Raw genomic sequence first — 13,693 nt, 5'->3', positions numbered from 1 at the left:
TCCTGTTTGCTTGGATGCTGTGGGTGACCTGCTCCTTCATCTGTTATGATGCATCTTATGTAGGATATCACAAGAGTGCCTATACTGGTTCAACTTGTCTGCATGTGATCATGGGATTGGCTTCCAACTTCTCTTTTTCAGAGCTGTGAGATGAACCAACTCTTTTCCAGACAGAAACTCAACCAGCCCTGCATGAATGTGATGCATTCCTGTCTGAGGCAAGTCTGTTAAATTCCACAGTGACCTTTTGGGGTAAGGGCTGTCATTTAGATAGGCATTCTGAGTCCTTTAAATACCTTGCTCCTTCTGGCTTCTTCCATCAGTTGTTATGTTTGTAAATTTTTAATCTCTTAGCAATTTTTTTTTTTTTGAGACCAAGTTTCTCTGTGTAGCCCTGGCTGTCCTAGAACTCTCTATGCAGATCAGACTAGCCTGGAGCTTAGAGGTCTGCCTGTCTCTGCCCCTCATTTAATCTGCTAGGATTAAATGCATGTGCCACTACCACCCAGATATCACTTAGCCATTTTATAATTCCCATTTTATTAGCCTTTGCAAAATCTCTAACATAGCTTTTACATAATAAGAATGATGTTCAATTTAGTTATGAGCATGGTGGGGGCTAAAAGCCCATTCATTGACTATATACTAATAAATAAAAATAGAAAGCATAAAAATGAAATATATGTTTTAAAATTACTGAGTCTCCTAATCTGGTATTATCAAGGGACAAATGAACTTTGGAGTTAAATGCACAAAACTAAACAATATGGATGAATTTAACTGTTTAAAATGACACTCTTTAAAAATTAAGCCTCAGAATTTCAGATTTTCAATTTAGAATCAGTGAACCATTACACAGTCAAGTCATTCAAGCAATGGAAGCCACCATGGGAGCAATCTAAGGTGATGCCCATTGATAACAGCATAGGAAACACAAAGTTAAATTCAGTCTGCACCATGACAAGCACAAGCTACTCTCTAGAGAGGTGGTTCTCAACCTTCCTAATGCTGCAGCCCTTTAAGACCATTTGTCAGGTTGTGGGGACTCCCAACCATAAAATTATTTTCATTGCTACTTCATAACTGTAATTTTGCTACTGTTATGAATCATAATGTGAATATCTGTGTTTTCCAATGGTCATAGGTGGCCTCTGTGAAAGGGTATTTCCACCCCAAAGGGGTCATGATCCATAGGTTGAGAACCATGACTCTGGATGGACAAGGGTTCATCAGAGGGTCTGAGCATCAAAGTCCATCCCCTTCTCCTGTCAATCAAGACTGGACCCAAGCTAATAGTGATGCCATTTGGGTTGAAGATTCTCACTACCATTTTTCTCCTCAGCTTTAATTGACTAAGTAGCCTATGGTACAGTTACCTTCACTGGCAAAACTGGAAGTGGAGACGGCACTCCATGGGAATGGAGGACCAACACAATTTATTGTGGCACAAACCATCGTCACATGGGTGGGGAAGCCTCTGATGAGGTTCACATCCAGACTAAAGAGAGAGCCCCAATAGGGTTCACAAAACTGTATTGCTTTCTGAGGACATGTAATGTCTAAATCTTAGAAAGGATACAGTACCTGAGTGCTTGTGGCTTGCCTGTGAGTGCATGCCACTGAGATTCCACACAATTCTGACAACGTCAATTCAGACACCATGGCCTCATTTCTGCTTGACTCTAAACCTCCTTCAGTCCTTCATGGAGCTGCTCTCTCTCTCTCTCTCTTTTTCCTCTTCTGCGAGGTCCACATTACCTTCATCACCAGTCCTAATCTTCCTTCTACAGGGACTTCACCATGAGCCTGTCAATGAACACTGACTAGATGACTTTCCTCTTTGGTTTCGTTTTTTATTTCTCTTTTAGACATGAAGATAATGTTGCCGCTATTTTGATTTTACCTAGATGTGCCCATTGCTTAATTACATTTGTGTTCCCAAAACAGGGTGATGCTATATCCACTCATGAGAACAAGAGGAGGAAGAAGAGGACTTGTATTTGATATCATAGAGTACACACACTAACACATGTGCACATGCACATGCCCACACACTAGTATCTGAAATAGCCTTCTATCTGAAGGGTGCCTTTTGCTGAGACAGGGTGGGATGTGGTAGGAGTTAAACCCAGCTACTAGGGACCCATGTATCCTAACATAGCTGCCTTCTGCTTATTGCTATCTGATCTATTTCAGCACTTGGTATGGGCTCATACTTAAATTCCACAGTGATAGATGTCATAGGTTGCTTAAAGATATAATTGTCTTTTAACTAGGTGGCTCCTTTTTTTTTTTTTTTTTTTTTTTGGCTCCTCTTAAAATACCTGGGTAATACAAGGGGCAGAGAGTGATGTACTTGTATTGACTCTTTTGCATGATAAAAGCTCATGAGACATAGCAACATACCTCCTTGCCCTCACTGTCCCTGAGCTGTCCTGTCTGGCAGGTGTCACCACCCCCTCAGTTACAAACAAGGAGCTCACAATAGGTCTCCAGTAATAGCTCTGTTGCTGTAATCACTGACAGAAGATTGGAGCCAAGCAGCCCAAATGTCATTGTAAGTTTGGAAATCACACAGGTACCCACCAGGTGGAGGTGGTCCTGTAGAACCCAGCACACAGGCTCTGCACCTGTTAGGAAGCCCAAGATATAACTCATAAAAATTAACCATTTGACAGCTCTTAAGGACAATGAAAACGTGTTGATGTACTCAGTTGGGAGAGGGACAGGGTGATGATCTTGGGCAGATTTTTTTCCATTCTCATGATTAATCAGATCACCAGATCCAGTCATATCCTACATAATACCCTGAACCCATTGATCATCCTTATTTGCATTTCACAGGTTGTTGTTTTTAACACAGCTTCAACATATGGGCTACCTTATGGCAAAAGTTAATGAAATGACCATTGGTAAGGCTGAGCTTCTCAGAAATAGGTGTGTACAACTCTTTGAAGGTATCTGAATGCAACAACTACCTAAGCATGAGTGACAGCCTGCTTTGCTCCCATGGTTACTTTATTACCATGAAACGTCCTGCGTTTGGTCACTTCAGAGGTTTAATTCTCTGTGAAAAACTAACCAACCTAGTAATGAGCATATTTTCCTGATTTGTGGCTAATATTTTGACAACACTGTAATATGTTTGAAGTTAACTATTGATTGCATAATTAAATGAAAAGCAGTATGCTGAGTCTGAGAGCATCTATTATGCTCTGTGGTAATTCCCTGGGAATGTACAAATTCTACTGAGTATAAAGGTACCTGTCAGAGTATTGCCCTATCTGCTGGGATAGTTGTAATTTCAGTAACACCTGTGGATAAATTTTAGTCAGAAATGTGATTCTCTAATTGTCATTCTAAACACCTTAAAAGCTACTATGATATGCAGAGAAAGGGGAAGTTATTAAATACAGAAGGGTTTCACTCACCAGGCAATTTAAAATCAGCCAGTGGAAATCACCAAGCCCTCAGAGGATAAAACAAATCCCCCAAGTGTGGGAGAAGGATGTAACCCACAAACAGGCTGGCTAGGATTACAACCTGGGGAGTGAGCAATGCCAAGAGCTTCTAATGGAAGTGGAGAAGAATCTGTTTAGCTTATAGAATTAGATGTCAATTCCACAACACCAAACAACCATCAGGTTCAAGAGAATATGAAAAGCAATTAGAAGGCATGCAGTGACTTCAAGGGTATTGACAGTGGTAAGAATTTCAAGACTGTCTGCCTAAGTTATGATTAACGTAGAACAAACTGAAGGTGAAAAGCGCTTGAGAATCGATGATGCATCTTTGAAGTACTGTGAAGAGGAATGGGAGAATGGGAGGAAACCTGTCCATAATATTCTGGTGGACAATGGGTAGGGGAAATAAGATTACCAGTCTCACCTTTAACTTTGGCCTCCAAGATGAGTTAGAAATATTTGCTTTAGGTCATGAACAAGAATATATATCCCCTGTCGCATGCTTTATCTTTCTGGATTGCCCTTTGCTGTGGCAACTGAAGTTAAGTACTACTGAGTGCCTTTCTTATAGGTCCAGAATTATTGGATAACTTGGTACATAGGCAGAAGAGAAGAAAGTGGGGGAAACCTTCATATATCCTTCCTTTGTAGTCTTGACTCTTGTTTTTACTTAAAACTAAAACAATCCATAAGCCTGGAATGACCAGCAAGAGCAACTCCATCTTCTCTAATGGTTGAGAGGAGAATACAGTTCTCCACAGTATCTCCCATGGACAGTATACATCTGAAAGTCTCTGGCTCATTCCCTCTCATGTAGGATGACCTGCAGTGGTTTCTGTCTAAAAAAATCCAAGTATGTACCTAAGTGTCCCTTTTGTGAAAACCTCCCCAAGTGAATAGAAAATTTTACAATGACTTGATTTTGTGTGACAGCCCAAATAGAGGGAATAAATGAAAGAAAAACTCAGTCTCTAGCGAGTAAATGTGAATTCTTTCAAATTCTTTCTATACAATCAGTCAACAGCTTAGAAAAAAATAAGACCTAAGACACACATCTTGTACATCATTCTTCTCATGGTAAAGGCAATGAATACCCAACACTTTATTATCTCCAAAGCTTGCCCAAACTTTGGGAATGGAATGTATGCTCCATTGCATGCTACATGAAATTCTATTTAGCACACAAGGTAAATTACCATGAATCACTATGGGATGTTCCTTTCTCAAAATGGTCAGAGGAGACAGCCTTCATCTGCCCAGGTGAGTCTCAGAATAGGAACACATAGCCACCCAGCATCCTGAAGGTGGTGATACCAGATTCCCTCCCTCCTTTAGATGACACACACATTGTTGGGGGAAAAATAAGGTGGCGATACAAGGACACTAAGTAAACAGCAAGATCTAAATACCCTTTTCCATGAAAACAGCATATGCCTCCTTCTTGAAACAACTAAATAACCCTCCTATTTACAGCTGTATCAGCAAGAACTGTTGTGGTGGAATAATTCCTTTCTAAACAGAAACCACCCACCATCTAGAGCAGTTAATATAAGCAGATGCAGGAAAATTAGTCTATATTATCCTGTAGGGGAGAGAAGGAAAATAAAGTCCCCACATCATAGTTGCAGGAGTTTCCTTTATTTCCGTGATGCCATGGCTTCATGGGAGGACCATTTATCTCAAAACAAAGTTAAATTTGCAAACTGCATTTCTGCTGTGTATCACCAAAATAATACAAATAAGTTCAAATTCCATTTTCAAAAGTGTTATTATGATTATAACAACAAGTGTGTGGAGCCATGTTTGTTTAGGAATGTCTAGTTCATCGTTTTGTACCACTATCCTGTATGAGAATTAGAACTTGGGGATTACATGCTACTGGCCAGTTTTAGACATGATGTTGTCTAACTGGATAGCTTGTGACTGAAGGACACAGATACATCCACAGTTCCTTCTTCTCTCTAGAGAAGGTTGAGTTACAGACATATGGCATTAAACTGTCACTACCTCTTACATTGCCTTCTTTGGTACCTAATCCTACAAACAGATTTACAAATTTTATGCTGATCAGGACATGGCCCCTGAAAGCAGAACTGATAAGTGGAAAAGACAGGATGGCATTGCTACCCTAACACACCTCAGAACCCTGGCCTCTCCCTCCCCAACCCAGTCTTAGATAACCACACCCTCTGCATCCACCCTTGCTTGGCATTTTTAATGTCTGTGGGATTTTCCACTCCCTGTGTGGCTAGTGGAGACTACTTAATTAGGTATCCACCAATGGCCTCCTGCCTAAAGGGGCTTAAGAATACAACCCAGGAAGGGAGAGTGGAAAGAGCTCTCTTTCTTGACTGTACTGGGAAGAAGCCGTTGTGTAAAACAGAATTATTTGCTCTTAAATAACTTTTAAATGTCCTAGTATCCTCTTTTACCCCAAGATAAGCACACACGATGGTGAGCCTTCATAATCTCTCAGTATCTTCCCAGTGTGTAATAGTTTGCAACCCTTTTAGGTTTCCTACTCTGTACATTTTATTGTTACTATCTGATGCGCTTATGCTAGATAAGCTCTAGTAGTGCTATCCTATTATTCTCTCTCTCTCTCTCTGCCTCTCTCTCTCTCTTTCTCTCTTCCTCCCCCTTCCCCTCTCCCCCAGTTCCCTCTGTATGTCTATCTGTCAATCTCATGATGTCACTATGTGGCCCAGGCTTGCTTGAACCTGTGATCTTCTTGCTTCTACTCCCCAAGTGTTTGAGATTACAAATGGGTAGAACCCCGCCCAGCAATAATGCTATCATTTCTACCTAAATCTGAGATTTAAAAATAATAATAATAATAAAATAGAGATGAAATCAAGCTTTCAGAGTAGAACAGGATTAGGCAGAACTTCACTCCCTCCTATCCTGCTCAGACAACAACTCAAGCTCATGATGAACATACCCTTGCCCATGGTGATGAAGAATGGGTAGCTATCATGGCTATGGTTATATAGTAATCATGTGTCTATGGCTGCTAAATCTAAATACTGAAGTCCACTTCTAGAAGACATGAAATAAGAATAGACACTTGCAATGGCAAAGAAATTCTCTGTTAAAGCTGGTTATTCCAAATGTACCATAATCCTTGAGCCAAGACAAGTAGAATGGTTTCTGAAGAATCTGAACTTTTTTTTATGATTTTCTCATGTTTATTTTATGTGTATGTATGTATATACCTGCGTGTATATATGTGCACTTGAACAATAAGGTACAGTGTCATATTCCAGATTGACTAGAATATAGAACCTACCCAAAGAGGAATGCACTAATTACAGGGATATTTCTTTTCTAATGTAAAATTTAACTCCTTAGCAAAAGAATGGAGTGATATAATACTAAATCACATTCTAACCTATTACATCTGGAATTAAGATGAGCATCTTGACCTATGACCTTTATAAAAGCCTCTACAACTTAGGGTCACTGACTATAAACTATGGCATTCACTCTTTAAAAAGTTAAACTTGTCAGTACAAAATTGCTAAAAAACATATGTTTAAGTGAAATTGGCACTTCTTCAAACAGTTGAAATAGACCCAGATTATTTGTTGTAACAGGCATTCCAAATTAGGACTTTTTAATACCTCTACTGATACACGGTATGTTGAATAAGTTGTGATTAGGTCTCAAGAGTGTGGCATACTTGACAACATTCCTCATCTCTACTCACAAGATGCTTCTCTTGTCCAGTTGTGATCATCAGAAGTACCTACAGATAGTTGATAATGTGGGAAGAATGGACTTCATGGGCAATTACTTTAACACAGAGGATGTGTAAAAACTGACAAATATTGGAGGAAATAGAATTAGCCCGGTCCTAGAGGCAAGAAATTGTTTGATACAAATAACAGTGTTCCTTGTAGCTGTCTTCCAAAAGTCATGGCAGACCAAGATAGGCAATCAGTTAGACAGAAGGATAGGCAGGCACCAGATCATGGAAGGCCAATATTGGTTTGCTCCTTGAAAACTGAATATGTTTTATATCATTCCTTGATTGTGGAGTTTTAAAAGCCTCACATAAGGCCATAGACAACAAAATATGCAGGAGTATCTTTGTAAAAGATGAATTAAGTCAAATTCATAGCTCAGGTATAAGGCATAGCACAAATGCACCTAGTAGAATGATTTGTTCTTAGCATTGCTAATGTGTTACTTCCCTTTAAATACATTTGTATAAGCCCAGTTCCTCACATCTTCATAAATCCTTGCCCCAAATAATTTTAATTAGCATCCTTGTTGATTTCTAGCTCTGCTTGCGTTGCATCAAAACTCTGGGTTTATCTGGGCAGTGCTTGAAAGAAATGATGTATCTGTCTGTGTTCTATTTCAGGCACTGCCACTGACTCACACAATGAGACACTTGACCTACTTAGGCCCAGTAGGAGATCTGAAAAAGCTGGGCCTTATATTGTAACAATCACAGCTCTGACATTTCTTAGTAAAACAGCATTTAAATTTAAACAGAATGGGGCTCCAACACCATCATCCTCTTTGCTGATCTCTGGTAAGTTAGTGCTGTAGCCATATTGCCAAAGGTTAAGTTTCAAAGTGCACAATCACTGACACCCCAGAAACAGCTTGTCTGCTTTGCCACAAAGCCCAAACATTTTATGAGAGTGTGCTGTCTATTTCTGGTCTTCTCTTTCATTAAAAGATGCCGGGAAGTTTCATTTCAGGCCTCCAAATATTTATCTATTACTCTCCGAGCTGTGCATCTAATATGAATATTATGCAGCAGATGAAAAACTGATGCAGATCTAACATAGTGGAAGGGTGGTGCAGATCATTTGGAGGCATTGTACTATGGGCATGATTTCAGAAACACAGAGGAGACAGCCCCACCATTCGGGAGTGACTTGCTCTTGAGGATCATCTGGAAAGAGAAGCAAAGCCTCCTAGAAGTGGTCCATGAGTGGGTTCTACAAAGGTAGAGCTAATTAACGTGGTGAAGACTGGGAAGAAGACCGGGAGAGAATGATCAAGGAGGCAGTGGAGGGTGACTACAGCAGTGTGCAGAAGCTGCATCCCAGAGCAAGTTGGAGGAGGCCCAGAGTGATTCTGTAGGAGCTGAAGAAGAGATGGTGCTTTAACATGTGGGCATACAGAAGTGTAGACAGTTTGAGCAAGAACATGGTGCAGTATTGGTATTTTTGAGAAATTATTGAACAGTTCTGTAGAAAGCTTATTTAGCTAAGTAGGAGTTAGGAGACAATTTAGAAGCAGATGTCTAGTTCTTGCTCAAACTGTCTACACTCCTGTATGCCCACATGTTAAAGCACCATCTAGTTGAGGGAGGACATGGGTCTGTGATCCTATAGTGGCAATAAGGATAAAAGGAACAGCTTTCAGGGACTAGTGGGACAAGCGGGCTGGTAATCTGGTGCAGTTTAAGAGGTACAGAATGTGAATGAAAAGGTATGTTGGGAACTGGGCTTCTGATTGAAGATATTATAATTACTACACCTGAAAAAATAAAAATCTATGACATCAGGTAAGTAGTAAGTCAAATACCAAGAATTTAAGGTAAACTATCCCAAAAGCAAAAGGCAGGTCATGGAGTAGTGGACAAAAGAAAAAGAGAACATAAAAAGTAGCTCCCCAAACAATGTAGGCTACTGCAATCGCCCTTGGTTGCCTCTTAGAGGAGACCTGGAACATTGTGAACACAGGACTGGGATGAGTCAAGCTCAGTCTAACTTGAAATAGGCCTTCTTTGTGGGATCTATCTTCCATGGTGCCACTAAATACTATGCAAGCTCCCCAAGGATGGAAACAGTTAGGAGTCCTACCCAGTTCATACATCTATGAACTACAACAATGACCAGCATGGGAAGACATCTGTAAAGTACAATCTGTAGCTCCCACATGTTGGTAGCAAGCAACAGCTTTCTAATTGGACTTTAGGCCCATTCAATACGAGGGAAATCATGTCTGGTTAGAGGAACCTAGTCAACTGCCCAGGCCTAATGAGGTCATTGACCTTAGAAAAGAAAGTGCTACTTACTAGACACTTTGCTAGACCAGCATTAATTTCTTAGGACATTCTAAATCTTATCCTTCTACCCACAGAAAAGTGTTGCTACCACCCATCCATCAAAGAAGCTTCTCTTGACAGCAGGTGGAGAACATCACAGAAAAATACAACTGGACAAAGGGAAGAGATAAATAGATAGTGGGGAGCCCAGCACCAGGGGATATTTCTTCACCACAGACTCTGCCTCTATGGCTCAGGGAGCATCATTGGATGGAAAGAGCTAGAATACCAGGAAGTCTGCTGTGAAGCGATCTCTCCTAGAAATGGCTGCATAAGCAAGACCAGAAAAATGGCAACATCAATACACACACTAACTAGGAAGGGGAAATTTTCAAAGGTCCCATCCCTAGACAAAGAACAACAGGCAACTGATAACTGATGGAAGAAGGAGAATTAGCCTCTCCCAAGGATGAGTCCCCTGACTGGTTATCCAACACAACATTAGAGCTGCCTTATACACAAACAATAAAAATGGACTCAGTAAGTTGTATTCATATGCTTGTGCATATGTATACACACATATATGTATATAATAGTCACAATAAAATCAAAATAGGCTATCAATTTGAGAGTGGGGAATATAGGAGGAGCTAGAGTCAGAATACCTGGGAGAGGATAAAAGGAGGAAAGTAATGTAGTTCTGTTTTAATTAAAAATGCATCTGGGCGGTGGTGGCACACTCCTGTAATCCCAGCACTCAGGAGGCAAAGGCAGGTAGATCCCTGTGAGTTTGAGGCCAGCATGTTCTACAGAGCTAGTCCAGCACAGCCTCCAAAGCTATAGAGAAACCCTGTCTCAAAATCCCCCCCAAAAAGCATAACACTTTTAAACTAAGAAATAAAAACAGAAGTCAGAAAAATAAGGAATAAAAAAAAGTTCGAGAAGTAATGTCATACCAGAAATGCAAATATCATTGTAAGGACAATTACCAATAAATAAGTAAATAAACAAATATCATGCATTCAGAGCTTGCTTCTTGTGTTTGTTAAAGAACTGTACATAGGTAGTGCTTAACAAATTGTCATTTATAAAAAAAAAAAAATGGAGACTGGAGATTTGTCTTGGCCGCTAAGAGTACTTGCTGCTCTTGCAGAGGACTGGAGTTCGGATTCCACCACCACGTGGAGAGGTACACAGTTGTCTGTAACTCTAGCTTCAGAGAATCCAAAACCCTGTTCTGGCCTCCTCAGGTACAAGCACTCATGTACACACACACACATACACACACACACACACACACACACACACACACACACACACACACAAATAAAAATAAATTATTTTAAGATCATGTGTAAAGTATAAAACCAGAGACAGAAGGCAAATATCAGTGAAAGAATGTATTTTATTTTAAAACCACAAAACATTTTTTACAAAACGTTTCTTAGACCCTAGAAACCAGGAGAAACCCCAGAACCCAGAGCACTATCAGCTCCCAGAAACCAGGAGAAACCTCAGTTCTGTGTCCAGGAACTGGAAGCCTGGAGCCCTGTGTCTGTGCTGACCCTGACTATACAAGTTAGTAAAATATGGTCTTGGGCAACCTTTTTAACTGCAATGAGTCCCAATTTTCTACCTGTAACAAGAAAGAAATAATTAGGGTTGAACCTATGCTGTTAGGGGGTTTTAGAATTAAAGGAAGCTATCCACAGAAACTAATTACTAGAGTATTAGGATTTAAAAAAAAGTAAGCGTTGCTTTGTATTAGTTACTATTAGTATTATTCAAACTGGAATCTGTTGAACATAGTGTATTTGTTTATTATGGGGGACAAAGGGTCAGAGGGAAGAGATTCTGGTTTTGTGTTGTCATGCTGATGGTTTGAGAGGTTTATCAGTCTAAGGAATTGATTTATGAGCAAAGCCATCTGAGAGGCTTACCTATGACCTCCAGTCACAAGGTGCCGATATTTTGAAGTGACAAGCCACCCACCAGGAATGTGGTTTGCTGGCAGCAAGGTCCCTTGTGCAAGAGACACTCCCTGTTCTTCCATGGGGAAGACACTTCCTTCCCAACTATTTTGCAACTGCATCTGTAGGTGCCTTTGCTGTCTGAAAACCCTATGTCCTATTCAGCCAGTCAAAATCCTATCACTGTAGTTCTGTTGACTTGGATTTAGCCCAATTTAGCTCAGAAAACGGGGGGGGGGGCAGTTTTGACAGCTGTAAACAGAATATGAAATGCAAGGATGCAGAGGCTAATTGTAATTCCAGTGCATGCATTCTGCACAGTATCATTTAGTTTTTAAACGAGCTTTGGAAATGGCTGCCATGCAAAGAGCCCAGTTCCCTGAGATTCTTTCTGCACTGAAACAGACACCATAACCGGGTGCTTTAGTGGATGCAACTGTCTTAAATGAAACAACAGTCAGGAAGAAAAGCAGCCATTTCGTAGTATTTATAAACTACAGTACCAGGGAAATCATGTTTCTGCAAATGAGCCCTTTCAAACACAGAAAAATAGAAACCACATTTTCAGCTGTAGCTCACCTTAGCTGTGCTTCCTTCAGTGAATACAGCTAGAGAAAACTCTTTAGATAATGTGGTTTTAACAACAGCAACAACAAACACATTACTTTGGCTCCTATTATAATTAAAGATGTTGATTGACAATTTCATTTTGTTTTATAAACTAGTCCATTACGTCAGTGGTTAACCACTGCAGTGCCAGAGTTCCACACACAACTATAAAATCAAACATGCTTCTAATTCCACTGCTACATTAGATGTTTTCACATGTGTATGGTTTGGTATAGATTCTGTTTAAAGCAGCATCGTACATTATACGTCCTTCCCCCTTCCCTTCAAGACAAATTTTCTCTTTATAACAGCCCTGGCTATCCTGCAACTCACTCTGTAGACCAGGCTGGCCTTGAATTCACAGAGATCCCCCTGCCTCTGCCTCCCCAAGTGCTAGGATTAAAAGTGTACACCTCCACACTCAGCCCAGTATATGTCTTTTTAATGTGAACACTGTCTTTTAGATATCAAGGGCAGAAACAGAAAAAAGCCAGGCTTGTTTGTGGCTTTGTATCTCTGTGTGTTCATTTACACTTGAGCATGCCCACCCACACTGTTTGCACTTAATGATATGTTAGGTACCCCAACAGACTATAATAACATTTTATAGTGTTAGAATGCACTCAGTAACTAAGTCTTCAGCCTAAAGCAAATAGTCATAAATTTCCCATCTACTTGGACTCATCTCTCCTTTTATGCCCTGTCTCCGAGTTCCCTCCCTTCTATAACCACACCTCATTCTCACTCTTCACACTAGTGCCACACCACTGCTTTGATTATTCCTCTTCTTCTAATTATTTCAATGTGTATGTGTGTGCCTGAGTGAGTTTATTTGCACCACATGCATACAGGAACCAGTGAAAACTGGAAGAGAGCATCAGATCCACAGAAGCAGGATTACAGATATTTATGGACCAGCATGTACGTGCTGGTGACTGAATTCTGGTCCTTCACAAGAGCAGTAAGTGCTCTTAACTCCTGAGCTGTCTCTAGCCCATTCTTCAATGATTCTTAAATAGGTGTGATCAAAAAGCATTTGTGCATCAACCTTCTAGAATGTCTAAAGCGCAAGCACTTAATAATTTATTGAGATCCAACACCATGCTTAGCATTTCTCAGTTTTCTAAGGAGCAATTAATCCTTGTGGTGAGGAATTTGACACCTGGGAGGAAGCACAGCATAAGCTGAATGTCAAATCTCTAAGCTGAAAGCTAAGAAGCCATCTAGTCAACCTCTGTTTACAAAGTATGTCTTTTAATTTTGAAATGATGAGACAATTATGTCATATTTCCCTTCCCTTTCCTCACCCCAAACCCTCCCATTTACTCTTCCTTCCACTATTTCTTAATCAAGAAACTTTCTATTTGTTTTACTTTTTTTTAATCAAGAAATTTTCTATTCATTTTACATACCAACCACAGATTCCCCCCTCCTACCTCTTCCTGCCCCCTCCCAGCCTTTTCCTCTAACCCACCACCTATTCCTACCTCCTCCAAGTCAAGGTCTCCCACGGGGAGTCAGCAGAGCCTGGTACATTCAGCTGAGACAGGTCCAAGCCCCTCCACCCCTGCACCAAGGCTGTGCAAAATGTCACACCTTAGGCACTGGGCTCCAAAAAGCTTGCTCATGCACCAGGG

Source organism: Onychomys torridus, chromosome 15, assembly GCF_903995425.1.
Source record: "Onychomys torridus chromosome 15, mOncTor1.1, whole genome shotgun sequence".
In the NCBI taxonomy this organism is placed as follows: domain Eukaryota; kingdom Metazoa; phylum Chordata; class Mammalia; order Rodentia; family Cricetidae; genus Onychomys; species Onychomys torridus.
The sequence above is the reverse complement of the archived record's forward strand: the minus strand, read 5'-3'. Positions refer to the sequence as shown.